Genomic DNA, 25823 nt, shown 5'->3' on the forward strand with positions numbered 1-25823 from the left:
GGGGTGTCGGTTGGCTCGTTGTCGGAGGAGTCCCCCGCCGGACGCCGTTCGGCGGGGGCGAGGCGGGGGCGGCTCGGAGCGCGGAGCAGCCGGCCCGCGGCGGGGGGGAGATGACAAAGCAGAGCCTGTGCCCGGGTGCGGGTTGGACCCCGGCGGGAGCACGGCCTCGGGGAGGGACACAGAGGGGGTTTGGGGGTCTCCCCAGCTCCCGGGGGGGTGACGCCGGCACCGGGGAGCCCGCTGTGGGAGAGGGGGTGCGGAGCGGCGCGGAGGCGGTTCTGTGGCGGCACCTGGGTAGCTCCGTGTCGGCGGAGCTGGCGGCGGCTGGGTGCCGCGCTCGGTCCGTCCTGTGCTGCTCTCGGCGTGCACCTCAGAACTTCTTAAGTTTTTTTTTTAAAAAAAAAAAAATTAAAAAAAAATTTGTTGAATGGTGCTCCGTAGGTGCGCGTTTTCTGCCCTTTTTCTTCTCGCTTTGAAATTCTTGGAGGGAATCCAAGAATCATCGCTTGCCTCGCAATGAAATTACCGTCTTTTGGCACGAGTTAAATAACAACTGTCTGGAGAGCGATCTTGTCTCACAGGTGATGTGCGGATCGTATATGAAGGGCATTACTGATTGTCAGCCTCTACGGCATCGGGTTTGGTCCAGGCGTTACAGCCCTCAGTGTAGTTACTTCATTAACGACTGCTTTTAATTTTGGCCCCTGTCTGTCGCTAACACCCCTTTTTTTCTCGTTTCTTTATTTTTTAATTTCAGTAATAGTGTTAAGCCTCCTTTTTTCTAACTCTTCCATGCACACAGTTCTCTCGAACTGCAGCCAGTGTGCTAGGGTTTAAAAAAATAAAAAGGCAAAGCGAATAATACAAAATAAAACTTCAGATTGTGCTGGCTGGATGGGTTTTGTGTGTAGTCGTAGCCCGGGTGAGTACTGTTGAAGAACATGCACTTGTCTGATATTGCTGCTGATAACTGAAAGGAAAATAATTTAGAGATTTAGTAATTGAAAATACAGTAAAAATTTACAGGGAGCTTTCAATAAACTTTGTTATTTGTTTATGTTTTATACCAAGGAGCAATAGTTAATGAATAACAGGAAATATTTGTATTCTTAAATGCAGAAGAAATAATTGTAAATATAGCTTTTGTCACTTTTAAAATAAAAGCTAATTGGATTTTACTTCAATTTTCTTTCTAATGGAGACTTCATCTTTTTATGATAAAGTTTACCTTATTAATATAGCTGGTTCCTAGGCTGTATGTTCAGCATCCAAAGTCTGTATCAAACAGTGTATGCTTATATTTCTGTGGGACTCTTCTGTGAGTAAAGGAACTTTCCGAGCCTGTTGCATGACACTGGGCCTCATAAATCAGTAGCATCTATTGCTATTAATTTAAAAACTTTTTTTTTTGGCTGTATATTTATCCTTTCTTTGTGAATAGTGTTTGTTAGTCTCAATAGCTTACTACATCATTTCTGTACTGTTATTCAGAATGGGCTACTGGTGAGTTAGAATCATGTTCCTTCAGAAACGAGCATTTTTGTCTCACATGCTATTGAATTGGTATTGATAATGCATTGAATACACAGAAGTTTGAATAGTGCTTTTTTGGTGGAAATTAAGATGGAGAAGTTGACATTTAGGGACTGTAACTTTCCTGGTTATACTACTTTTCTATTGAATCAAGGAATCCTTAGGATTCCCTCCTGAAAGGTTCGTGGGTTTCCACAGTCTGTTTTGAAATTATTTTGACTACTATGTATCCTGAAGATTACTTTTTTGAATGTTTATTCTGGTGGGGTCTGTCACCACTGGTGACTTATGTTGTTTAGTTATAATCCTGTTAGGTACTGCAGATGTTGGGTATGTGTTACCAGTTAGATTTTGCTACTTACCACCAATGTTGGGGAATGCTTCTTCTGAAGTATTCCAGATCCTTCCATCATACAATAGGACTTCTGCATGGCAGCAGATTTTGATGCTACTGGCATTGGTCCTACAGCTTTGATTGCCATTCAGAGATACTTTTGAAGGTGGGGGGGGGAGGGAAGGTGAAGAATGACATCAGAGTGCAGTGAATTTACAGTACAGCTCATTCAGAAACCTGAATATAGGGTTTAGCTTAATCCTAGGGGAACCATTTCGTAATTCTTCCTAAAAGAACCCAACCCACAAATATGTAAATTAATTCAGCTTAATCTCTGTAAATGGGGGAGATGAGGAAATGGAATAGAACAGGTATTGCTTAACAAGATGGACTTAAAAAACTATCAGGATAATTGTCAAGTTCCTGTAAGATGCAGGGACCTGCATCTAGACAGAGATATTTAATTCGGAAGTGCTGCCTCCCTGTCTGAACATACCAAGGACTGGAGAGAAAATGTGTGTGTAGGAAGTGGACAGTCTTGACTAATGTTGTGAGCATCTCACGAGAACAGTACGACTTTGCTAGATCCTTGTGCAGTCAGTGCTCTTCCTGTCCAGCACTATTCTTCAGGTATGCTGATATACCAGATTTTAATAACCCAGATCAAATGCTGATGGTAGAGGTAACCAGAGAATGAAATAAATAGTAGTGATGTGATCCGCTTAGCTGGTAGGAGGCAGACTTTTAACTGCTGTAATAGAGACAGAGCAGAGATCGGATTTGATTCCAGTCTCCTGTGCACATCGTTGTTACTGTTACTTAATTTCTTAAATGTTTTCTGTATGATGTGTTTTCCTTTAGGGGACTGCAGATTCAATGCCTTAAGTTTTGGAGGGGGGTTGGTGTTTGCTTTTCAACCAGGAGAAAATGAAGAGGATTGATTTGAAGCAATAATGTTCTTGAATTGCAGCACACTGGTGGAACAATAGTATCTGTGTTTGACCTCCTCAGGACACTGCAGGCTTCCAGGCACTGCCACCTTTCTGAAACAATGGATGATTCCTTCAAAATCAAAATATTTGTCTGTGTGCGCAGATATAATAAAAATATTTCCTGTCACTTCAGGGAATTTCTTATCTTGTACCTTCTGCTGCTGGAGCATTCCACAGGTGTCAGGTCAGAACCTGTTCCCAGGAAGATCTCAGCATCCAGCAAAAATACGTAACTGGACTGCTTTTACAGAGTTTTGAAATGTTTTTAATATCCAAAGTGTTCAGAATATTTTCTGTGAATGTTGCTGCTTAAATCTAACAAATAGCTTGAAAAAAGCACAGGTAACTAGCTCACAAGGGCAGCTTTTTTGAACTGTGCTCAAGTTTATTGGTATTTTGAAAGAACTGTTTAGTGTTTGACTGTCTCTAACCACAACTTTAAGACATTTTTAATCTGTTTAGCTTAACAGCCTGAAAACCTTCTGTTTATTTTTTATATTTTAATTGTGTTGACATCTATGAATCTGAATAAATTTTTAGCCAGGGAAGAAAAGCTAAGGAATATATTTTTTCATGAGACCTTACCCTCTTTTTCTGATATTTATTTCAGTTTTGCGTTCCCTAACCTTTTTTTTTTGCTCCTAGTTTTTTTACTTAGAAAAGAATGCAAACTTCTTGTGGTACATTTTGAAGAATTTCTTCCTATAATGCACATGAAATTCATAGTCATTGGTAGCAAAGATACTGCTTTGTGAATGCCTTGTCCCAGTTCACTGATGCTCACAAGGTTTGCATAAGCCTGGAGGTTTTGTATGATTTTTTTTTTTAACCCCCCTCTCCTACAAGACTGAGGACGGTACAGCTGTGCCGTTAGTGTCTGTTTTAAATAAAAGGCTGTGTAACTTGCAAGGAGATGTTAGATAGGCTTACGGAAATGGCCTTAACTTGTAGCTAGGAGTGAACACTTACTGACAAGTAGGTGCTCAGCAGACCTCCTTCACATGCTTCAGGGATTACATATCTTCTCACCTAGCGTGCTTGGAGATGCTGAGAGTTGTAGTTGCCATCTTCCTGGGTATTTGTTTCAAAGTACTTTTCAGTGGTTTCTTTTTGAAATCTGATCATTGCTTTCTGCAGCTGGGTTAGCAGATACATCTTCAACACAAGAGGGTCTTGCTTCCTGTTAAGGTGTTTCTGCAATGGTGCTCTCTGACCAGAAATAAGGATAAGGGATAGGTGGAATGGCTGGTAATTGGAGAAGGCTTGCTTCTGTGTTTGTGCATTGTGCCGTTCTCTAACTTTTTAAGGCTGTTCTTACTGAACTACTTTTAAGAAAGAAGCCATAGGTAGTAATAATAGTTGCTAATAATAATTGTTCAAGGACTTTGAAGAAAAGATAGGTATGCTAATTTAAGAAAGGCTTAAAACAAGCGATAGTAAATGGATATCTTGGAAGAAGTTCGCATAAAAGCAAGGCAGGGGAGAGAGAGAGAGAATTCCCTGAGGATCAAGAGAAATCCCCAAAAGTATAAAAGTGAGAGCCAATGGCAAAAAAAATAATCAAGTGACCTCTAGGAGTTTCTGCATTACTTAGCACAAGGAGAAGTGTTTTAAAAAAAATCGTAGGTGAGGGTTGAACATTAAAAGCTGCACATAAGGTAATTCTTAGCAGTGCTGTCAGCGTTGCTTAGCGGCAGAACTGACTCAAAGAAGTAAAAGATGGGAAATAGAGTAGGAAATAGTCAATACTATATTTTTTTTTTTTGAAGAGAAGAAACATGTTTGTAGGAATTTTTATAGGGGAAAATTGATGGTAAGCAGAAAAATAGGAAGGGGTCTTTAAAGACTAATAGGAGTTTAAAGTTTAGAAGAATGCAAGATAGTAAAAAAAATGACAGTTAACTATGTTTAACATATTGTAAAGAGTGTTTTTAAAGGTGGGTCAGTAGAATGAGATGCAGGAAAAGGGAGAACTATTTTAAGCAGTGTTTTGATGGATGGATATAGTCAGAAATCAAAAGGGATGAAGCTGCTGGAGTAGCCAAGCAACTACTGAGACCAGTTTTAAGTGAATGAGAAAGGGAGGATGATTTTACAGAGTGATAGGTAGAAGGCAGTTAGTGTCTTATTTTAGCTATGATTTCCAAATTTTACAAGTGAGGGATTTGCTCTTCACAGAAAACTAGAGTGAGTTCATTTTTTGGGGAAAAATGTCTCGGAGGAAACCACTTGAATGAAGAGTGAAAGGAGAGGTAAATGCTATTTGTAGCATGAAGCTGCTTTTTGTTGGTGCCATACAGTATTCAAAGCCTTTGGGCACAGCAGTTTGTGAACAAAGCTTGATATTTAATGCAATCTTTGTATTAACATTTAATGACTTTCAAATGCAGAAGAACAAGGGGGTTTTCTTACTTATTGATAAAAATCCTGAGGAAGGCAACTTATCAGTATATGTTACTCGGTTTTAGAGTTTTACATATTGAATTGCTTCATTTTAGAAGCACCATCTAGTGGTTTGAACACAAGGATGGAAACTAATAATTCTTAGGTGTTTTATTCTAATTCTTTGCAGCTGATTAAAGCTAATTACCTGCAGCCATATTATTTCTTAGCCTTGATTTTTACCCGTATCTAAAAAAGGGCAGTAGGTAACTATTGCAGTTGTCTGTTAAGAGAATTGCTTGGCTGTTCTTAATTACTGTGCAAGCGAAATGCATACACCTTACAAAATTATTTTTGATGTGGATTACTGTGAGCAGAGTCATACTATATCAGATCAAAGGTCCATCTACCCTGGTGTGATGTCTGGTGGTTATCTCTTTCTCCATGTCCTGTCACAGACGCCTGGAGAAAAAAAGATGAGATTAATAGAAACTGATATTTCCCCTGGGCTTGCTTTTAAACTTACGGCAGTCTGCAGCATAGGAGTTTGCTGAGCTGCAGATTGTACCCTTATAATTCAATAGCTTGTGAAAATTTTTCCTTAAAATGTCTAATAATTGTTCAGTTCATTTCTGATCCTCATAATGACTACTGCCTTCTCAGTGCTTATACTGAGTTTCATTCCGGTGAGGTAATCATTTTCTTCATAAACTTTTTCAAGCAGTCATTGGTGTGACCGAAGGTGTCCCTTGTCCTGCAGACTGTCTTCTGCTCTTTCTCTTGGAACCTTGATCAGGATGTTTAGATTCTGTTCCTCCCCTACCCCCTGACCTAGTGGTACTGAACAAAATTTAGAAAAAAGTACTTTTTAAAGATTACAATGCATTATTCCTAGACAAATGACAAAACAAAAAAAATGAAAAAAAACTGTGAGAAGTACCCTCTGCAGTGGATCATAGAAAAATGTTTTCTTACTGAACTAACTGAAAAATAAACAGTGGAAATGCTTTTGATGTGCTTCATTTAACCGCTTTAATAGTTATCATCTACTTTCATAGCAGTTGTATTAGTAACATTAATTTAAATTCTTTCACTAAAACTATTTTAAAAGAATGGTGTTAAAAATAAACTAATTGAAGGCTGGGCATGTTTGTTTGGCTCATGTTTGAAGACTGACCAGCCATGTACAAGTGAAAGAGCGTTTCTTGAGCTTGGTCATTTTACTGGAGGATGCTGCTAAATTGGAGTCTCTCTTACCTGTTCTCAGCTGAGTGTTGTCATCTTGAAAGCACAGAATATTCCAGCTCTTGGTTGTATCTGAAATTACAAGCTGAGGGCTGTTGGTATAATGACCGTATGCCCCCCTGCTCGTGTTCAGGAAATGAACTGCTGCCTTCCTTGCTGGCTGAAGCTGTTGAGTTCTGTAAACTCGAGCTTATCCCGAAGTCAGCTACAGCAAAGCACTTAACCTGTGTCTGATGGATAGCTCAGGGTAATACAATGCGGTTTTCCTTTGAGGCAGTGACAGCTGCCTGCTGTTTGAAAACAGGTGAGTGACAAAAGTTGTAATGCGTTTTACAGAGGTCTAGATTTAGGATATAGGAAAGTGTGAGGTTTTTTTGTGAGAGAGAATGTTTGGACTACTTAAAGATACACCCTTCCTGTTTCAGTATAACTTGCTGCTGTAACTGAAAGGTCTTGCTCTTACTTATTTTGATGATGTGGGTCAGGCTTATTACAAGCTGTCTGTGTATTTCTGTTCTACCCTGCAGGCAGTAGGATTTTTCCTTCTTGACTCCCCAGTAGTCAGTGACTTATTTGCATTAATACCTTGGGCCTCTAGCCTGGCAATTCTTCTTGATCTTTCTGAGCCCATTGATGGTGGTTCTTGCTCCCATTCCTCTACATTCACCACCCTCTCCTCCCTGTAGTAATAATGCTTTTGATCCTGTTGAGGAATAAGATGCCCTGAAGAGCTCGTGGGCATGGACTGAGTTACGAAAGGAAATAGGATGCTGCAGTGAGACTATGGAAGTGCATAACAATCTACACCAATGATGGTTGACCTCTGAGAGCCTCTACTTTGTTGTCTTTGTAGGCCATAAGCTTATTTTTTCTTTTCTCTCCTGGGGCCTCTATCCATTCTTGATAGCCATTCAGAGTGAATGACGTAAGGGTGAGAATCATGTCAGATCCTGTAGGGACTGCCTCTAGTTTGTTGTCTTTGTAGGCCATAAGCTTATTTTTTCTTTTCTCTCCTGGGGCCTCTATCCATTCTTGATAGCCATTCAGAGTGAATGACGTAAGGGTGAGAATCATGTCAGTTCCACGTACACCACACTGGGTGAATGAGTGAATCAAAGGAAAGCAAGTGGGGAAAAGGACAGTGGAGGGGAGACAGGTGAAGAAGATTGAGTAGAAGAAACTGCTAGCATAAAAATGTAAGAAAAATAGTTTGAGGGAGGAAAAAAGGAGGATTGCTTTCCCCTTTCAAAATGCCTGCTCTTGATTTTCAAATGCGGCACAGGTTAATTTAAATTGTGGTGATGTTTATGTTGGAATGTGTTAATTCCTTCCATGGACTGGCACTTTGATCTCTGAGAATTATAGGTGGTTGAAGCTAAACTAACCGGATGCTCAGGGTGTTCTGCATTTCTGCCTTGCATTCTTCTAATTCTCACCTTCCTTTGTAAACCTCTTAACATAGGAAATGTTTCCTGACCTTCCGAAAGCTCATCAGATGTTCAAAAACCCAGTTTATTGAGGTTATTGTTTCCTCCCTTTAAGGGAGATGAGCAGGAAAGGGCTCTTTTAGCAGTGGTATGGGCTCTCATATTGTTACCTCTTCCTGTAAGCACCGATTTCTTGGCAGAAATTTCACCTTGCTGTCTTGGTCCAGTTGCTGGAGTTTTTGTGCTCTTGCCATACAAATGAGAACATATCAGCACACTTGCTGTAAAACTCTCCAAGTTCTCTCAAAGCACTGTCTACTTTTACTTGAATTTAAAGATTCATATATAGAGAGTGCCTGCAGTGCTGTACATTTTATTTAATGTTTTTTTAAAAGGATTTTTTTATAAATCTGGACTAGTATAGCTGATCTAGTCAACAGCCTTACAATATCTTGGCACAATTGAAATGATGTCATTTTTATGGTGTAAGATGAATGGAAGCCTTTGTAGAATAAGGAGGAGTTAATATGATGTTAAGGAGTGGGGAAAAAATGTAAAGGGCTGCCAAATAATCTCATCTTGAACCGATGATTTATTTTGCTTAGTACTTTAAGGAATCTTGGAGGTTCTCACTGAAGTGTAAGAAATGAAGTGGAAATGGTAACTAGGTTTCTCTGTGTCCCTTGGTGATGACTGGTGCATGTGCATTCTGGAGCATGGTGCTTGTGTGGTTACATGAGTGTAGATCCTGTAAGGATGTGTTGTGCTATAGGTGAAATGTATTGCATTTTTGTAAGTGTACATATAGGCTGTGTTGGGTTGTTGTAAAGAGGTATTAGAAAGTTGGCATTGATTCTTCTGTAAGTTTCTTTCTGTTTGGTATGTAGGCTTTTTCTTTTCTCTCCTGGGGCCTCTATCCATTCTTGATAGCCATTCAGAGTGAATGACGTAAGGGTGAGAATCATGTCAGTTCCACGTACACCACACTGGGTGAATGAGTGAATCAAAGGAAAGCAAGTGGGGAAAAGGACAGTGGAGGGGAGACAGGTGAAGAAGATTGAGTAGAAGAAACTGCTAGCATAAAAATGTAAGAAAAATAGTTTGAGGGAGGAAAAAAGGAGGATTGCTTTCCCCTTTCAAAATGCCTGCTCTTGATTTTCAAATGCGGCACAGGTTAATTTAAATTGTGGTGATGTTTATGTTGGAATGTGTTAATTCCTTCCATGGACTGGCACTTTGATCTCTGAGAATTATAGGTGGTTGAAGCTAAACTAACCGGATGCTCAGGGTGTTCTGCATTTCTGCCTTGCATTCTTCTAATTCTCACCTTCCTTTGTAAACCTCTTAACATAGGAAATGTTTCCTGACCTTCCGAAAGCTCATCAGATGTTCAAAAACCCAGTTTATTGAGGTTATTGTTTCCTCCCTTTAAGGGAGATGAGCAGGAAAGGGCTCTTTTAGCAGTGGTATGGGCTCTCATATTGTTACCTCTTCCTGTAAGCACCGATTTCTTGGCAGAAATTTCACCTTGCTGTCTTGGTCCAGTTGCTGGAGTTTTTGTGCTCTTGCCATACAAATGAGAACATATCAGCACACTTGCTGTAAAACTCTCCAAGTTCTCTCAAAGCACTGTCTACTTTTACTTGAATTTAAAGATTCATATATAGAGAGTGCCTGCAGTGCTGTACATTTTATTTAATGTTTTTTTAAAAGGATTTTTTTATAAATCTGGACTAGTATAGCTGATCTAGTCAACAGCCTTACAATATCTTGGCACAATTGAAATGATGTCATTTTTATGGTGTAAGATGAATGGAAGCCTTTGTAGAATAAGGAGGAGTTAATATGATGTTAAGGAGTGGGGAAAAAATGTAAAGGGCTGCCAAATAATCTCATCTTGAACCGATGATTTATTTTGCTTAGTACTTTAAGGAATCTTGGAGGTTCTCACTGAAGTGTAAGAAATGAAGTGGAAATGGTAACTAGGTTTCTCTGTGTCCCTTGGTGATGACTGGTGCATGTGCATTCTGGAGCATGGTGCTTGTGTGGTTACATGAGTGTAGATCCTGTAAGGATGTGTTGTGCTATAGGTGAAATGTATTGCATTTTTGTAAGTGTACATATAGGCTGTGTTGGGTTGTTGTAAAGAGGTATTAGAAAGTTGGCATTGATTCTTCTGTAAGTTTCTTTCTGTTTGGTATGTAGGCTTCTGATGGTGAGTTAAGCCAGATCTGGAGGTCTGATTTGGAAGACTATAGATCACATTGGGTTCTTCAAAGGAACGAACTTCCTGTGCTCCTCATACCTATCTTAAATATTTTGCATAAAATTGGGCATAAGAATGTTATGTCATGATCAGCAGTAAATAATTGGAAGAGGGCATGTTGTTTGATGTACCTTATGTTAAAAAGTGCATATTATTACTGACAGGTCTTCACTTGTGCAGTTTTTAATATGGCTAATATTTTTTTTATATTGAAGTGATTTCCGAGCACTTGTGAACTGACGTGTTTGTATAGGAAACTCTGTTTTCAGATATCGGGGGGGTGTTATGGAGTTATTTTATGGAAGGAGTTTGTTTGTAGTTTAACTGTATTTTGATAATTTTTTTCCTAATTGTTTTGTCTAAGCAGTTGAGTATATTTGAGGAAGGTAAATTATATCCAGAGCAAATGTTCTCTATTTCAGTAATTTTTTTTTTTGTGGAGTTCTGTTTATGTTATTTTTACTGCCATGTTGTTTTTCTTTTCCTTAGGCTATATTGTACTTCTGTGTCCAAAAGTTTTGTTTGCTGTTCGCCGTGGCTTCTGTTTTCCTAACAAAAACATTACTTTCCCCTAGAATTTTTTGTGCGTACCTGTGACTTGCAACAAATTTTTTTGCCTTCTTGATTTCAGTCAGGATACATGTCAAAGACTATAGCTGATGGTAGTGGTGACAGTAGGAAGACAGGTACTGCAGCAGAAAGGCAATAGGCTTTTTTCTGCACTTCTGTCACTAAAGGGCAAGGAAGCAAGACTTGTTATTGGCATTTGTCTTAATTTCAGAGCATATATTCCCTGGACACTTTAATTTTTTTACCTAGTTATTTTTAAAGATATATTTCCTCCATTGACCACTGTATTGTCATTGTCAATTAGTTTCTTTAAGAAAGCCTGAGCCTTAGGTTGTGTCTATTTTTCAGTTGACTACTTATTTTTCTGTTGAACTGTGGGAGTTTGTGTTAGGTGCTTTTATAGTAGACTGTGCTGTGTGTAGTTGATAACAAGAAACCAGTAAGTTAATGTTAAAATAACTCATACCTCTGAATTTTAAAGTATTTTTAGATACAGAACTGTGCAACTTTTTTTTTTTAAAAATGCATTTTTAAAAAGCCATGACATGCTCTTCGGTATAAAAAAATGAAGAGTTTTTACTCCACATTAGGAAATTTTCTGTTAATTTCTTGATGTAATATTTATATATCAATCTATATGTACACATAGATATACTGTTCTGATGTTAACAAAGCAATGTAGGTGAAATAAAGGTGTCTAGTTGCTTTTGTTTCCTACATGAAGCAAAGGTAGTCCGATATTTAAATTAGTTTAGAAAAAATTTTTTATCTGAGTATTAATTCATGCTCTTTGAAAAAAAGATCAACCATGTAAGAATGTCATAAATAATACTTCACGAGTGCTTCTGCAGAGTTAATAGGTGACAACCTTTCTCCTGGAAACATTAGTTTTAATGTAAGGAAGGTAAGCACAATTTTTGCTTAAGCCCAGAGTCATTTGTTATCAGTCAGGTCAAGCAATGAAACGCTGTGAGGTTGGTTCCAGCTCTTTTTATAGTTGTTTCTCTCTCTTTCTCTGTCTATATATATCTGTGTGTGCCTGTGTTGTGTGTAGTCCAAAATTTGTGTATCATCTGTGTATCTTTCAAATAGAAATAGTCATTCTTCCTAGCTTTCAAGTGGGTGACTGAGGCAGGAAAGTGAGATGAGGTTATTCACTGCCAAGTTGAGGTTATTCAATAACCAAACTGACCAGAAAAGCTTAATTTGGGGGTTCCTTAGACATTTTATTCCTCATTCCCTATTTCTCCCTGTCCACTAATTCATATGAGATTATTTTTCCTTTTAGGTTAAACTGCAATAACATTTTACAGCTGAAGCAGCAGACCAGATTGTATGTACTTTGCTATTCAAGGATTGGAGTGCAACTTACTGTTGCCATATGTTAAGATTCACTGTCCAACTTTTGCTTACAAATGAGAGCATATGGGAGATAGGTAATGGTGATTTTCAACTGTTAATTAGTCATGTTTAAACCCAATGCCTCACTAACCATGCCTCCAGTCAGTTCTGTCTTTCTCGTCTCCCCCTTGTGGTAAAATCACTGCTGTGTGTTGACATGCAAAGCTTCTGAGGGGGAAAAAGGTCTCCTACTAAAAGGCTTCTGTCATTTGGAGGGTGGGGTGTGTTTTCCAAGACAATAGCTCTCCATGAGTCCGAAGTGCAAAGTATAGAAAATCCATTTCATTGAGGTGGGATATTTCGCTTACAGTTGTTACTTTTTTTTTTTGGCTGGTGTAAAATAAAGTTGATGATGTGCTAAATGCTACATAATAAATTAGGGATTAGAAATGTCTCTTAAATGCTGGCATCTGTGATGTATGTAAGTTTTGCAGTGTTGGATGGAAGCTTTATCAGTAATGACTAAATTTAACCTTTGAATCTGTTTGCTGTAAACTTCTGATAGAATACAAGTCTGTTTTATAGTTACTCCATATAACAAGCCTGGTTACTTAGCTCTGTTGCTATCTACTGTTTATGACTCCCTTTTACTGCGTATTAAGCAACTTTGCTATTATAATGACCTCAATCTTCTGCAAAGTACTGTAAGATATAGAAGATTCACAATATATGACTCCTATCAAGAATCTTTGTGTGCTGCCCTTTTGAATTTTAAGTCAACCAAGATAATACAGAAAGTGCAGAAACATTAGTGCACTGCTGGTGCTTCAACTTAAGGCCATGTGCTCCTGTCTTGACTCCCTCCTGTTAGTATTGGAAGATGTGTGGCTGTGCTTTGTATTGGATCAGCTTTCTAACACAGGTGGAAATTTACTTGCTCTTTTATATAATTTTTTGGAGTTGTCAGCTTACCTGGGGAGCGGGGCAGCACAAACTGCTCTTTGGGTGGCTGCATCGTCTTTGTATAACTTGTACCAGCTATGGAGTTGCATCTTCAGTGCTTGTGTCCTATGTTGTATTCATAATGTAAATAATGGTAAAATGAAACCCTAATCCAAATTAAACCTATTCTGTTGCTCATTCTTTTAATGAAAGATGTTGATCCCTGTAATGCAGAGAGCAGTCTGAAACCCAGGTGAAGTCACGTGGGACTAAGAGTTGGACTATTGGTTCAATTCTTTACTGTAGAACAGGCTCACCTAAAGTTATTTTTAGGTGACATTAAGGTGCAGACCATGTATAAAATGTAAATGCAAGTAATCTTGCAGTGACAAAGGCTCAGATAGCATTTGCTGGAAGCAAAATGTTGCAGAAGTGGTGAGGCAAGACAGTGAGCTATGAAAGGGCAGGGTTTTCACGTTCTTGAACTACTAGATGCTTTGAGCTAGCTGTTCTTTACAAAAAGAATTATGAAGGTACTAAAGTATTTAGTTAATGCTTTATTGTGTGTTTGGTGTATCTGTTCTGTTTCAAGTTCATTATATGAATTGACAAACCTGGAACTTGCTAATTTGGGGCTTGGAGCCAGGAAAGCGAAGGATCAGCTAATTACACTATTTCAACATAGAAAAAAACCCACCCTAATTTCAAAGCCTGTAAAAGCCTTTTCTCTATTTAATTTTCATCAGCTGGCTCAGAATTAATATATTTAAATGGCAGTCTTGTCAGATAAGGTTACATTTTTCACTGTGTACTTACTAGAATGAGGTTGGAAAAAAACCCTGTAATAAAAGGGACAAGTACAAATTCTTGTTAAATGTAATTTTAGCTGAGAAGGGTTTTTTTTATCTGCGCTTTGCTTTCTTGCAAGTTAGCAGATATAACTTCTGCAGTTCTAATTACAAAATCCTGGGGTACATGAGCAGAGGTACTCTTATTTTGTGGATTCCTGCCCACACCCCCCCAAGAGTAAAGCACTATCTTCACAAGCTACTGCATTTTGCGCTGGGAGTGTTTATAGTGGTGTTAAGTGTCACAAAAAGAGCTAAAAGGAGAAGCTACTCTTAAAGCAGCAGAAGCTTTTTCTAGGTTGGTTATTTGCTTAAACAATTCAGAAGCAATATGGTTGATGATACTACAGTCTGTGTTTCTGTATCTACGTGCCTCCTTTGCCCACCCATCATCCATTAGATCAATGTGCAGCAATTGGATATTTCGTATCTCAGGTTCAGGCAAGAGACAATGTTATGGAGAAGTAGTGCCGTAAAATGAAACCCTAATCCAAATTAAACCTATTCTGTTGCTCATTCTTTTAATGAAAGATGTTGATCCCTGTAATGCAGAGAGCAGTCTGAAACCCAGGTGAAGTCACGTGGGACTAAGAGTTGGACTATTGGTTCAATTCTTTACTGTAGAACAGGCTCACCTAAAGTTATTTTTAGGTGACATTAAGGTGCAGACCATGTATAAAATGTAAATGCAAGTAATCTTGCAGTGACAAAGGCTCAGATAGCATTTGCTGGAAGCAAAATGTTGCAGAAGTGGTGAGGCAAGACAGTGAGCTATGAAAGGGCAGGGTTTTCACGTTCTTGAACTACTAGATGCTTTGAGCTAGCTGTTCTTTACAAAAAGAATTATGAAGGTACTAAAGTATTTAGTTAATGCTTTATTGTGTGTTTGGTGTATCTGTTCTGTTTCAAGTTCATTATATGAATTGACAAACCTGGAACTTGCTAATTTGGGGCTTGGAGCCAGGAAAGCGAAGGATCAGCTAATTACACTATTTCAACATAGAAAAAAACCCACCCTAATTTCAAAGCCTGTAAAAGCCTTTTCTCTATTTAATTTTCATCAGCTGGCTCAGAATTAATATATTTAAATGGCAGTCTTGTCAGATAAGGTTACATTTTTCACTGTGTACTTACTAGAATGAGGTTGGAAAAAAACCCTGTAATAAAAGGGACAAGTACAAATTCTTGTTAAATGTAATTTTAGCTGAGAAGGGTTTTTTTTATCTGCGCTTTGCTTTCTTGCAAGTTAGCAGATATAACTTCTGCAGTTCTAATTACAAAATCCTGGGGTACATGAGCAGAGGTACTCTTATTTTGTGGATTCCTGCCCACACCCCCCCAAGAGTAAAGCACTATCTTCACAAGCTACTGCATTTTGCGCTGGGAGTGTTTATAGTGGTGTTAAGTGTCACAAAAAGAGCTAAAAGGAGAAGCTACTCTTAAAGCAGCAGAAGCTTTTTCTAGGTTGGTTATTTGCTTAAACAATTCAGAAGCAATATGGTTGATGATACTACAGTCTGTGTTTCTGTATCTACGTGCCTCCTTTGCCCACCCATCATCCATTAGATCAATGTGCAGCAATTGGATATTTCGTATCTCAGGTTCAGGCAAGAGACAATGTTATGGAGAAGTAGTGCCGCCTTAGATGTTGTTCCTGCTTAGAACACCACCTGTCTGTTGGGGGGGGGAAAGAAATTTTATTATTTATATCACCTTTTTATCTGGATAAAAAAGGTGTTAAGGGAAGTCATACCTTAACCTGCCTTCAAATTTTTTTTCCAAATTCTAATTCTGAAAAATCAGTAAGTGGTTTGAGGAATGTGGGGATTGAATAGAAACTGCCTATAAGCAGTGTTGGAGCACCCTCTGCAGCTTCATAATAATATTTAAATGAGCTTTGTACATTTGTGTTGATAGGTTAGTGGTATGAATATTTAAAAAGGAAAATTAAGTATCCAGGTGCTTGATACTGCTCTAAAGGCTCAAAGTACAGTGGTACATCGTTAGGGAAAATAATTAATAAGTATGTTGTAGACCTTTTATGTCTATTAACTGTACCTCTCCTGGAAAGAAAACTCGCAGCAGCTGGAGAAGGTTCACTGCAGTTCAGGCTGAAAAATAAAGAGTAGCATGTCCAATGGGAGTTGTGTGAGAATTAGTTCTGTATGATAGAAAATACTTAGTAAACCGGGCAGAAAAGCTTAAGAAGTATTCCCCTGTTGAACTGCCAGTTTACTGCCTTGTGATCACAAGTTTATAAGATTTGGTAACCCACAAGTCATTTGAGAGCTCCACATTCAGCAACAGAATAATCACTGGTGTCGTACTGGGACATTAGTTCAGGTCAGGTTGGGAAAGTGTGTGGCCAGGTGTATTTCCAGTGCTATAGGCTTTTGGCAAACATCTGGGTTTCTTCTAATCTGCTGTTGAACAGCCTGACCTTCCTTAATTTATGAGCCACGCTAGGTTGCAAAATAGTGTGTTGTAAGGCATCCAGGACTGTACAACTGCGCATTCAGGAGGACAACAAATTGTCTTGTTTTCACAGGTGAATGCCATTCCTAAAATACAGCAGTGATTTTAGTTTTTTTCTATAATGTTTTATTAAATCAATGACACTGTATATATACCAGGATCATGCCAAGCCTTCTTTGTCTTCAGTATTTTTAAATGATTTGTTCAGAATATTGTAATGATAATAATGACAACTAGTGAAGTACATCAGAATTTTCTCTGCTGTGTTTCTGTGGAATTTCCTAGCTTTGGGTGATGCTGTTGTTTCATAGTTTTCAGTGCACCCCAGACAGATTTGTGAGTGTGCAAAAAAAAAAAAATCACAGAATTGTAGAAAGGATCATGTTGGAAGGAACCTTTGGAAACTGTCTAGTTAATCCTGGTTTCTCAAAACCTGACTAGACATGGTCCTGAACTTCTCCCAAGGATGGATACTCCACAACCTCTATGGGCAGCCTGTCCAAGTGCCCAGTCACCCTTACAGTGAAAAAGTGTTTCCTGATGTTCAGATGGAATTTCCTGTATTTCGGTTTTTATCTACTACCTCTTTGGAACTCACTGGATATCACTAAGACAATGTCCCATTCTTCTTTCCACCCTCCTGTGAGGTATTTATACACATTAATAACACCTACTCTGAGCCTTCTCTAGGCTGACCAGTCCCAGGTCTTGCTGTTCTGAGGCCTGAATCATCTTTGTGGCCCTTCACTGCACTCTTTCTAGTATGTTCATGCTTGTCTTTTACTAGGGAGTCTAGAACTAACTTTTTCAGTAGCGGAGTGGTTGTGGTTGTGTTTTTCTCTTTGATGTGCTCTTGGGATTTTTCCACCTCCCTGCCCTAAATGAGCTCCCTTTCTTTTTTTTTTTTTTTTAGCTATCTTCATAGGCTGTGGTTTTTTGAAACCTATTCTTGTTTCTTTTCTGCTCCTTCTCTAATTTGAGATGTAAATCTTCTGTAAAACTTGATAGTCAGGGCTTCAACTAAGGCAGCAAGAGTGCAGTATGGACTAGAATGCATTTCTGTGGAAGCTTACATGTGATCTTCTTATTGGTGTTACAACATTGACTTAAATTCGGTTGATGTTGTAATTAGCTGATCCTTCTTTGCATTCCTCATTCATTAGAACCTGTTCTTCATAAGTACTTTCTACTTCACAGTTTTGTTCACTACCATCCTATTGTTTTTTGGATGCTTTTGTTAAGACAGTGAACTTGGTGTGATGATGCAGTTGACCCAATCTTACAGCATGCTGTGACCATTTCTCACCCTCTGCCTTGGTCCCACTGCTTCCCCAGCTTTGACTTTGGCATTTGTTGGAGCCCTTGCTGAGCTGTCTGAGAGCAGACGAAAACAGTGTGGGGATGTGTAAGGAGACCTGAACTGACCTCTTTTCCACACTCCTTCCTGCACCTTGGAAAGCTTTATCCTTTGTTTCTTTTCCCTCCCTCCAGATTTGCTGATTTAAATCAGTTTGACAGTGAAAGCCAGATGAGCTGTAGTCTGGAGCAAGAACTGAATAGTAGCCAGCCAGGTATGTAGGAGTGGGGGAGGAGGATTCAGAGAAATGGGATTACTCTTTTGGCAACAGCAGGTCGTTAAAGTTCATCAGTGAAATTAAGTCAGTTCATTCAAATGTAAATTCTTTTCCTGCTTTGCAAGGCATTTTTCATCCCTTAATGCAATTCATGTGTTAGTGGACTTTGTTTTTTAAAGTTGTTCAGAGCAAGGCCCATGGTAGCAGTTGAAGCATGCTCAGATTTTAAGGCCAAATAGTGTATGCTTTAAAGTTACACAAGAAGTTAAATAGCTATTATCTCAGGGCAACTTTATCTAGATTGTGTTCCTTTAGTTTGTTAATAAGAATGTCACATTGGGTCAGTGTGAAAAGTTTTAGTGAGGTAAAGAGGTGGTTCTTCTGTCTTAACTAGATTAGTATTGTGATAGAAGAGAGTTGAACTGACTTCTGTCCTTAATAAACTACAGACGTTATTTTCTTCTGTTACCTTATTGTTCTTTCCAAGCTTACAAATTTATGCTCGATGTGTGTCTCCCTGCATATTTTCCTATGCTTTTTTGCATCTACTCAGTTCCTCAAGTCAGTAAAGCAGGTTTTTCGACTTAAGTTCTTGGTCCTCCTAGAGTTTTCCACTCTTTGATGATTTGGTATTTGGCTCAATATGTAAGTATTCTAAGAGAAATTTTATTTGGTACTGCTGATACGAATAATACTTAGTTTTTAACACTTGTTTTGATAGATTGGCATTTATTTCAGTACCAGAAATGCACCTTTTCCAGGACATTAAGTTTCTCATTAGAGGTAACTTGTTAGTACTCTTCCATTGTAATATTGGGAAATGAACACTTCTAACCTATGGGTTCATGAAGTCCTTATAAAATACAATTAAAACCTTTGCATTATTCCATATTGAATGAGGTTGCCTCAGGGCAAAAGCAGAAGGATCTGAAAGATAGCCTAAATACTCATTAAGTATTCAAAGCTCAAAGCTTTTGAATGATGCAGTAAAATCAATATTTTCATTTTCTTTTTAAAAATGTCAGAAAATCAAGAGAGCAGTTGTTCTGGATTGTATTTTTTCCAGATCCTTTATTGATAGACTGGTTTTAATGATACCTTTTCATATTCAGTAACTGATACTTGATTATCAGACCATGTACCTTGCAAAAGTGTTGATTCTGTTTCATTCTAAGTCTCCTTGCCAGGTTTATGTGTGGGTGCATGGTGTGGGCTAGGTTTTGTTTGTTTTTATGATCAACATAAGGAAACATCAGTTTTGGTGGTGAAAATTCTTCTGGGAAAATTGCTTTTTTTACTCGGAAGCTTTGACTCTGGGTCCTTTGAATATTGCTGCATTTGCTGATTTAGTTTGCGGTCTGCTTTGGCTTCTAAAATATCTATTTGCATCCTGAAGGGTTTTCTTTTCATGAGAAGTTGCATAGGCTTTAGGCTATTATTAGAAAAGTTTCTAAAGACAGGAAGTTTTCCTTGAAGAGAAAGTTATGGCTTGCTCTCGATAATGAAAGTAGCTGAAATCTAGAGTGGAGCTATTTATTCTTATGAATTATTGCAGTAGAGGTTTCCAGAAGGTGCCCATAAGTTGATGAAGAAGCAATATAAGAACTCAGGCTTTTTGTTGGTGTTTTAAAGATGTTTGCATGTGATGAGAGTCTGGGGCAGGGCTGCTGCTGCCTCTGCCAGTCTTGTGTGTAATGTCTATGTGCTGCTGCCATAGAGCATAGCTTGAACAGCCTTATTTTCTAAATCCATAAAGCTTCAGAACAAAACAATGTTGACTTTTTCTGTCTCTTCCATGTGAAATAGTTTGAGAGTATGTGCAATTATGTGGGCTTTACAAGAGTTGCAGGGAGGGAGGAATATTGTCTCTCTTTCCTAAGGGAAGAGGTATTGCAAAGCTATTCGAAGGCTAACTTTAGCTTAGTGAAGCTAGTCTGCTTCCCACATCAAGGAAGTGAAAGACACTTCTGTGGGAGACAGTCTGTAGCATCTGTAGTTAGTTTTTAGTGTGACTTGCCACTGAGAAGAGCTCTTCTCTCCGGTTCTTTTTGCTGACTCCTGATCAGGGCAAGTCACATTCCTCCAAGCCTAGCTTCTGTGAATGGTCCTCTTAGAATTCCTGAAGTGAGCTGAAGAATCTGCTCTCAGCAGTTGAAGTAGTATTATTTTCTCCGTCAGAGCCATTTTTGGGTTTTGCACATAAAAAAAAATATTTAATATTTTAGAGACATTGGAGAATGAAAATGAATCCTGGTAATCAGTTAAGAGTTTGTATATGATATATAGCATTCCTCCAGTTTTTGGAGGAAAAATTCAAATAAGCCCGAAAGGCACATACACAATACTCTTCTGACTTCATCCTTTTATCTCATGAGAACAGTATCAGCTACCTTGAATCTTTGTTTTAAAGGTATGTTATGGCTTCCAAGAGTAAAAAGAAAAGATTTGCTAGAAGAGCTTTTCCAGTAAGATTTGCCACAACTTGGTTTATGTTTGAGTGCTTTCGTGCAGCTTTTGTAAATGGAATTTTTGCTGGTGCCAGAATATTGCTAATGGTAACAACTGCCTCAAGGTGAAATCCAATTACTGTCTCAGAAAATTCACCCTTCTTGTGGCTTACTTTTTGTTTGATGACTGGAAAATATTGCATCTATTTTAAGGTAACTTGGTTTACTGGGATGGTTGGACGAAAACAGCTTTTCAGGATTGGAACGTTGTATGTTAAACATGATACGTTCATGAGTTTAATTTTCTCCTGAACTACTTTAAAATGATCAGATCAGCCCTTCTGAATAAATGCAATTTCGTAAAGAGTTGTGGCCTATTCCTTTCTTCCAACAAGACTAGATTTACCCTAGTTTAGCATGGGATTAGCACTAAATTGTGCTAACAAATTAAAAACAAAACCACAGAAAACAAACAAACCAACAGACTAACCAAAACAAAAACCAAAACCTGTACTGTTTTTATTCAGAGGGATATACTGGCCCTCTTCCAAGTCAGAAGGAACTCTTGTCATTCACTTCACTGGAGGTAAATTTCATATCCAGCTGTTGGAAGGTATTAACCTGGGCTAAGACTTTCAGACATGGGTTGTTTGTTGTTTTGTTATATTTTATTTTATTTTTCCTGACTAAAGTTTTTCCAGTGTGAGTAGTTAAAAGGCAGTGACAGAACATTTGGAAATATAATCATAGGAGTAATAATATCTTTTCCTGTATTTGGGCATAAGCATGTCTGTCTAGTGTTTTCTTTATTCATAACAAAAAAAAGGAAAAAGAATGAGAAACATTTGTGTGATCTGTCTGCCCTGTGACTGAGTTTTCAGTAGCCTCTCTGTCCCTTGTGTGATGTCCCTCACACAGCTCATGGGAGATTTGGTGCAGTCTGGAGTATTTTGCAATTTAGCAATTTGATAGCATCAGCTAGTGGTGGTGTGCTGTGGAGAAACAGATTCTACAAACTGGCAGTGAGATTGAATGGCTTCAGTTATTCTTAGATGTGCTTTCTAATAATTGACATAATAAATCTCCTTAGGTTGTTAGCCTGAAGTTTAGCAATTAATTTATAAAATCACTTAATATATGAATTGAATGCACACCTTAAGTGGAGGTTACTCTGTTGACAGCTGGACATTAAATGCTCCTGAAATAGTTCAGTGAGTAATAAAACTTTAAATCAAATATTCTAATTGTTTTCTCACTGCCTGTAGTATGTAGTTGCTAGCTGAAAAGCACTGATTCCATCACCAGTTGTCTGAACAAATTTCTCTACAAAGAAACTTTCATAACTTGTAAAACTAGAACATTTGAATGTCTAACAAGGGTTTCCTTAAATTTACGTGTTCTTTTTCTCAATACATAAATAGCAAAATTGCTTTCTTATTGCAACATATCAATTTTAACATGCATTTTTTCTCATCAGAATTGGTGAAAGAAACATTATACATCCAAATGTGTATAACCCTTTAGTGCATGGGAAGCAGGTAACTTTTGGAAACAGCTGAAAACTGCTTTTTGTCATCTTACAATTTAGCATTTTAAATACAGATTTTAGCAGGCTTTAAGAACATGTTTTAATAAATATAATAGAGCAGGTAGTAACTTGAATGTTGCTTTAGTGTTTTAGCAGAAGTCTTCATACTAGGCGCTGTAAACAACATAGTTTTAATACAATAACCTCATTAAAAATCAGTCAAATGTTTCAGGTTTTTATTTGAAATGATTCCAGCAACTTTTCATAAGTAAATCTTTGCATGAAGATGTTTTTGTGTGGAATTAGTACAGGCAGCAAAGATGGCAGAGGAGTAGATACAGATGTTTTTTTCTTTTGCCTTTGAGGCTTTACCAAGTTTGGCATATATCTCAGTATTTGTTTTAATACTATTCATTCCCAGGTATAAACGTGTCTGTGAGTGGTAATCAAATAAGCAGCATAATCTAGCAAATGATAAGGTGCATATCGCGTTGCTTAAACAGTTCACGAAAGTTAGGTAAATTAAGATTTATAAATGTTTAGATTTATGATGAAACTGATTTCTGCTACTCTATCCTGGATTTTGTTCTTTCTGAAATGTTTAGCTGAGCAGCAGATGGAGATAAAGAGTATTCATAAAGATAAATTATGTCTTTGTTGTATTTTTTTTCTAAGTAAGCAGCACATTTTTATAGCTGGTTAGAATCAAATACCTGATACATGGGTAGTGTTAAAGTCCTGCTGTTGACAAGGTCAATGTAGAATATGTCTTTGTGTGTTGCTTTCTCATACTGCATGATTTTTTTTTAATAGTGAAATTAAAAAAAACAAAATGTCACACACACACACACTTTTTCACTTGTAGTCTGTTTTCTCTCTCAATTTTTTCCTTTGGAGACCTCAATTTGAATTTTGTTGATAGCTCCTGAGTCTTTTAGGCAAGCTCTACAAAGGGTCATTTTATGCCTGACTGGGCCCCAAAACCTGGTATCACTACAGACTGATAGGTAAGATCACAAGTGACTAAAATGACACCTTATATTCTGATGCTTGAGGGACCACAGTATGCCTGGAATTCTCAAGCACATGTTCATAGTGTAACCTGTGGCAAAGTGCATTCCTCAACATCAGTCTCTTTTGTTAGCAGTAAGATAAAGCTAGTGTTGTGGCAGGGTTTAAAACACTACTGAATTAACACCGGGAGTGAAAACACTTACCTGTAGGTGAGTCATACAACATCACTAACTCGTGTAAAGGGATGATGATCAAGCACTTTTGGGAAGAAAGCTTACTAAAAACCCAAACCAGATGGACTGTTTAGACTTTTCTCCTTAATGTGTTCTAAAAGCTTCTGTTCAGCAATAAAAGTCCACAAGTAAGATCTGCCTTTCCAAAATATATAATAGTGAATAGGGATAATCCTACCTCTGAGTAAATTTCATATGAAAATTTTTCATAGAATAGATTTCAGTAGGTTAAAAAACAAATCAGTATTGTTGAGATATGTAGCACAATTTTTTTCGATGTGCTTTCTGACTTCGTTCTTTTTGGCTTTCTCTGACCTTGCTTAATTAGTAATTAAAGCTTCTACCTGTTGATGGTTGGTTTTGCATAAAAGATGACTTGATGTTACTAAATTAGAACCACTGAAAACTTTGACAGTGTTATCAAAGCCTTTATTCTACAAATCTGTTCAATTTCAGCTCAGGCATTTGTTTTGGGTGGTCAAACCCTCATGCAATCTAGACGTCTATTTTACTTCTGATAGCAAAGAAAATTGCTACAGTACTCTCATCGTTCCATTTTCCTCTGGATTTTAGGTCAGATTATCTTTCTGTGTTTCGTGGAACACATTAAGAAGGCTGTAATTAGTTGCAATTTAGTAATGGGCCAAATTTTTTAGATGGTATACAGGAGCTGTGTATGACACATGAAACAGCTTGTGGGAATGAGTATTTCAGAGCACCTAATGGAGCTCCTGCTTCTAGAGTACTTTCAGATGTTCTCATACCAGTTCATTATTTGGGAAATGTCCAAGTTACTATTCCACTTAAATTGTGCATTTTCTTTCTTAACTTTGATTTTTATCTGGAAAGTTGATAAGAAGATGGAATCATTTAAGTTAGAAGAGACATTTAAGTTCATCAAGTCCAGCTGTTAACTCAGTACTGCCAACTCTGCCACTAAACCATGTCCCTCAGCACTAAATCTACCCATTTTTTAAATACCTCCAGGGATGGTGACTCAGCCACTTCCCTGGGCAGCCTGTTCCAATGCTTGATAACCCTTTCATTGGAGAAATATTTCCTAATATCCAATCTAAACCTCCCCTGGCACAACTTGAGGCCAATTCCTCTGGACCTGTTACTTGCTTGTCGGGAAAAGGCACTGATGCCCCACCTTGATCCAGCCTCTTTTCAGGTAGTTGTAGAGAGGGATGTCTCCCCTGAGCCTCCTTTTCTCCAGGCTGAACAAGTCCAGTTCCCTCAGCTGCTCCTAATACTTGTGCTCTGGACCCTTGGCCAGCTTTGTTGCCCTTCTCTGGACACACTCCAGCACCTCAATGTCTCTGTTGTAGTGAGGGGCCCAAAACTGGACACGTTATTCAAGGTGGGGCCTTGCCAGTGTTGTGTACAGGGGGACAATCACTGTCCTAGTCCTGCTGGCTGCACTTTCTGATACAAGCCAGGATGCTGTTGGTCGTCTTGGCTGGCAGGTCACACTGCTTGTTTGCATTCAGCTGTCTGTCAACCAACACCCCCAGGGTTTTTAACATTGGATTATTTTTTTTTTAATTACAAGAAAATGACAGAGGTTTTTGAGGCAACTTAAATTCTGTACTGTTCTAGTTACTAACTCTATTGTGATGCTATTGTGGTTAAATCATTGCCTATATGGTATAAAGTTATAAAGGACAAGAGTGCAAGGTGGTTTATGAAATAAGCCAAAGTCTGTTATGGATCTTAAAGTTCTATGAACAACTTATAATATTACATTAAATATGGACTCTAACACAATTTCAGTAAAGAACTTGTAATGACTTATGTGATAGTTGTTTCAGAATTGGTGTGTTTTCCTGCCCAGAAAACTAGAGCCATTTGCCTCTATCTACACTGTGTAATTTGGCTTTTATAACCATACTTAGTTTTTCAGAAGTGATGGAATTTTTTGTACATGTTAAGTGTGATAATTCCCTGTCAAGAAATTTAAGTTTGAATCCTGTTGTTTGAAACAACACCGTTTAAAACAGTGTCTGAAGCTGCAGGTAGGAATTTGGTATGAAAAAATCTAATCTACCTTTTCTTGCCTGTTTTATGTTCATCTGGGATATTTCATAAAACCTTGATTGTGTTGCAGTTGCCTTGCAGTGATACTTCCAGTATGGAAGCAATGGAAGAACAAATACAGTCTTTGATCAGGAAAAGACCAAATCTCCGTGTGATGTAAGGGGATACTGATCTGTAACAGTGTCTGCTTTTTTCTTTAAGTCTTAAATATGCCTTTTAGGCTGTTTTATGGAGGAGCAGAAACTGGGCAGTGTTTCAAAACTGGCAAGGATAAGATTTAAAGTGATTATGAGGGAAATAGTTCTCTTGGTTATATAAAGAAAGAGCACACACTAAAGTCATTCAAATGTAAACCTGATTGTTGTTGTGCTTGGTTTGTGGCTCAAAGGTGTATTTTTGTAAATTCTGCTTTAAATGAAGATGATAAAATGGATTAAATAGGGAAATTGTCATTATAACCAACACAGTTACTTTTGTGTAAATAATTTTAATATTATCTTGCTATTTCTTGATGTTGCTCATGCATAGTGTCCTCTATTTATATTATAGCAAAAAAAAGCAAACATTGTGATTGCTGTGAGGGGTTAGAGCTGTTGTCTTGCTGGCTGTGGCATTGATAATTGCAAAGAAAG

The 25823-nt window shown here is 38.0% G+C and overlaps 1 protein-coding gene across 3 annotated transcripts in view; it reads left to right on the forward strand.

Annotated features, from left to right (window-relative positions):
* ZFYVE28 (zinc finger, FYVE domain containing 28) overlaps positions 1 to 25823 on the forward strand; it is a 154576-nt gene that overhangs the window by 456 nt on the left and 128297 nt on the right. The window lies entirely within an intron of this gene.

The sequence above is a fragment of the Calidris pugnax genome, unplaced genomic scaffold (genome assembly GCF_001431845.1).
Source record: "Calidris pugnax isolate Ruff unplaced genomic scaffold, ASM143184v1 scaffold14, whole genome shotgun sequence".
NCBI classification, from domain to species: domain Eukaryota; kingdom Metazoa; phylum Chordata; class Aves; order Charadriiformes; family Scolopacidae; genus Calidris; species Calidris pugnax.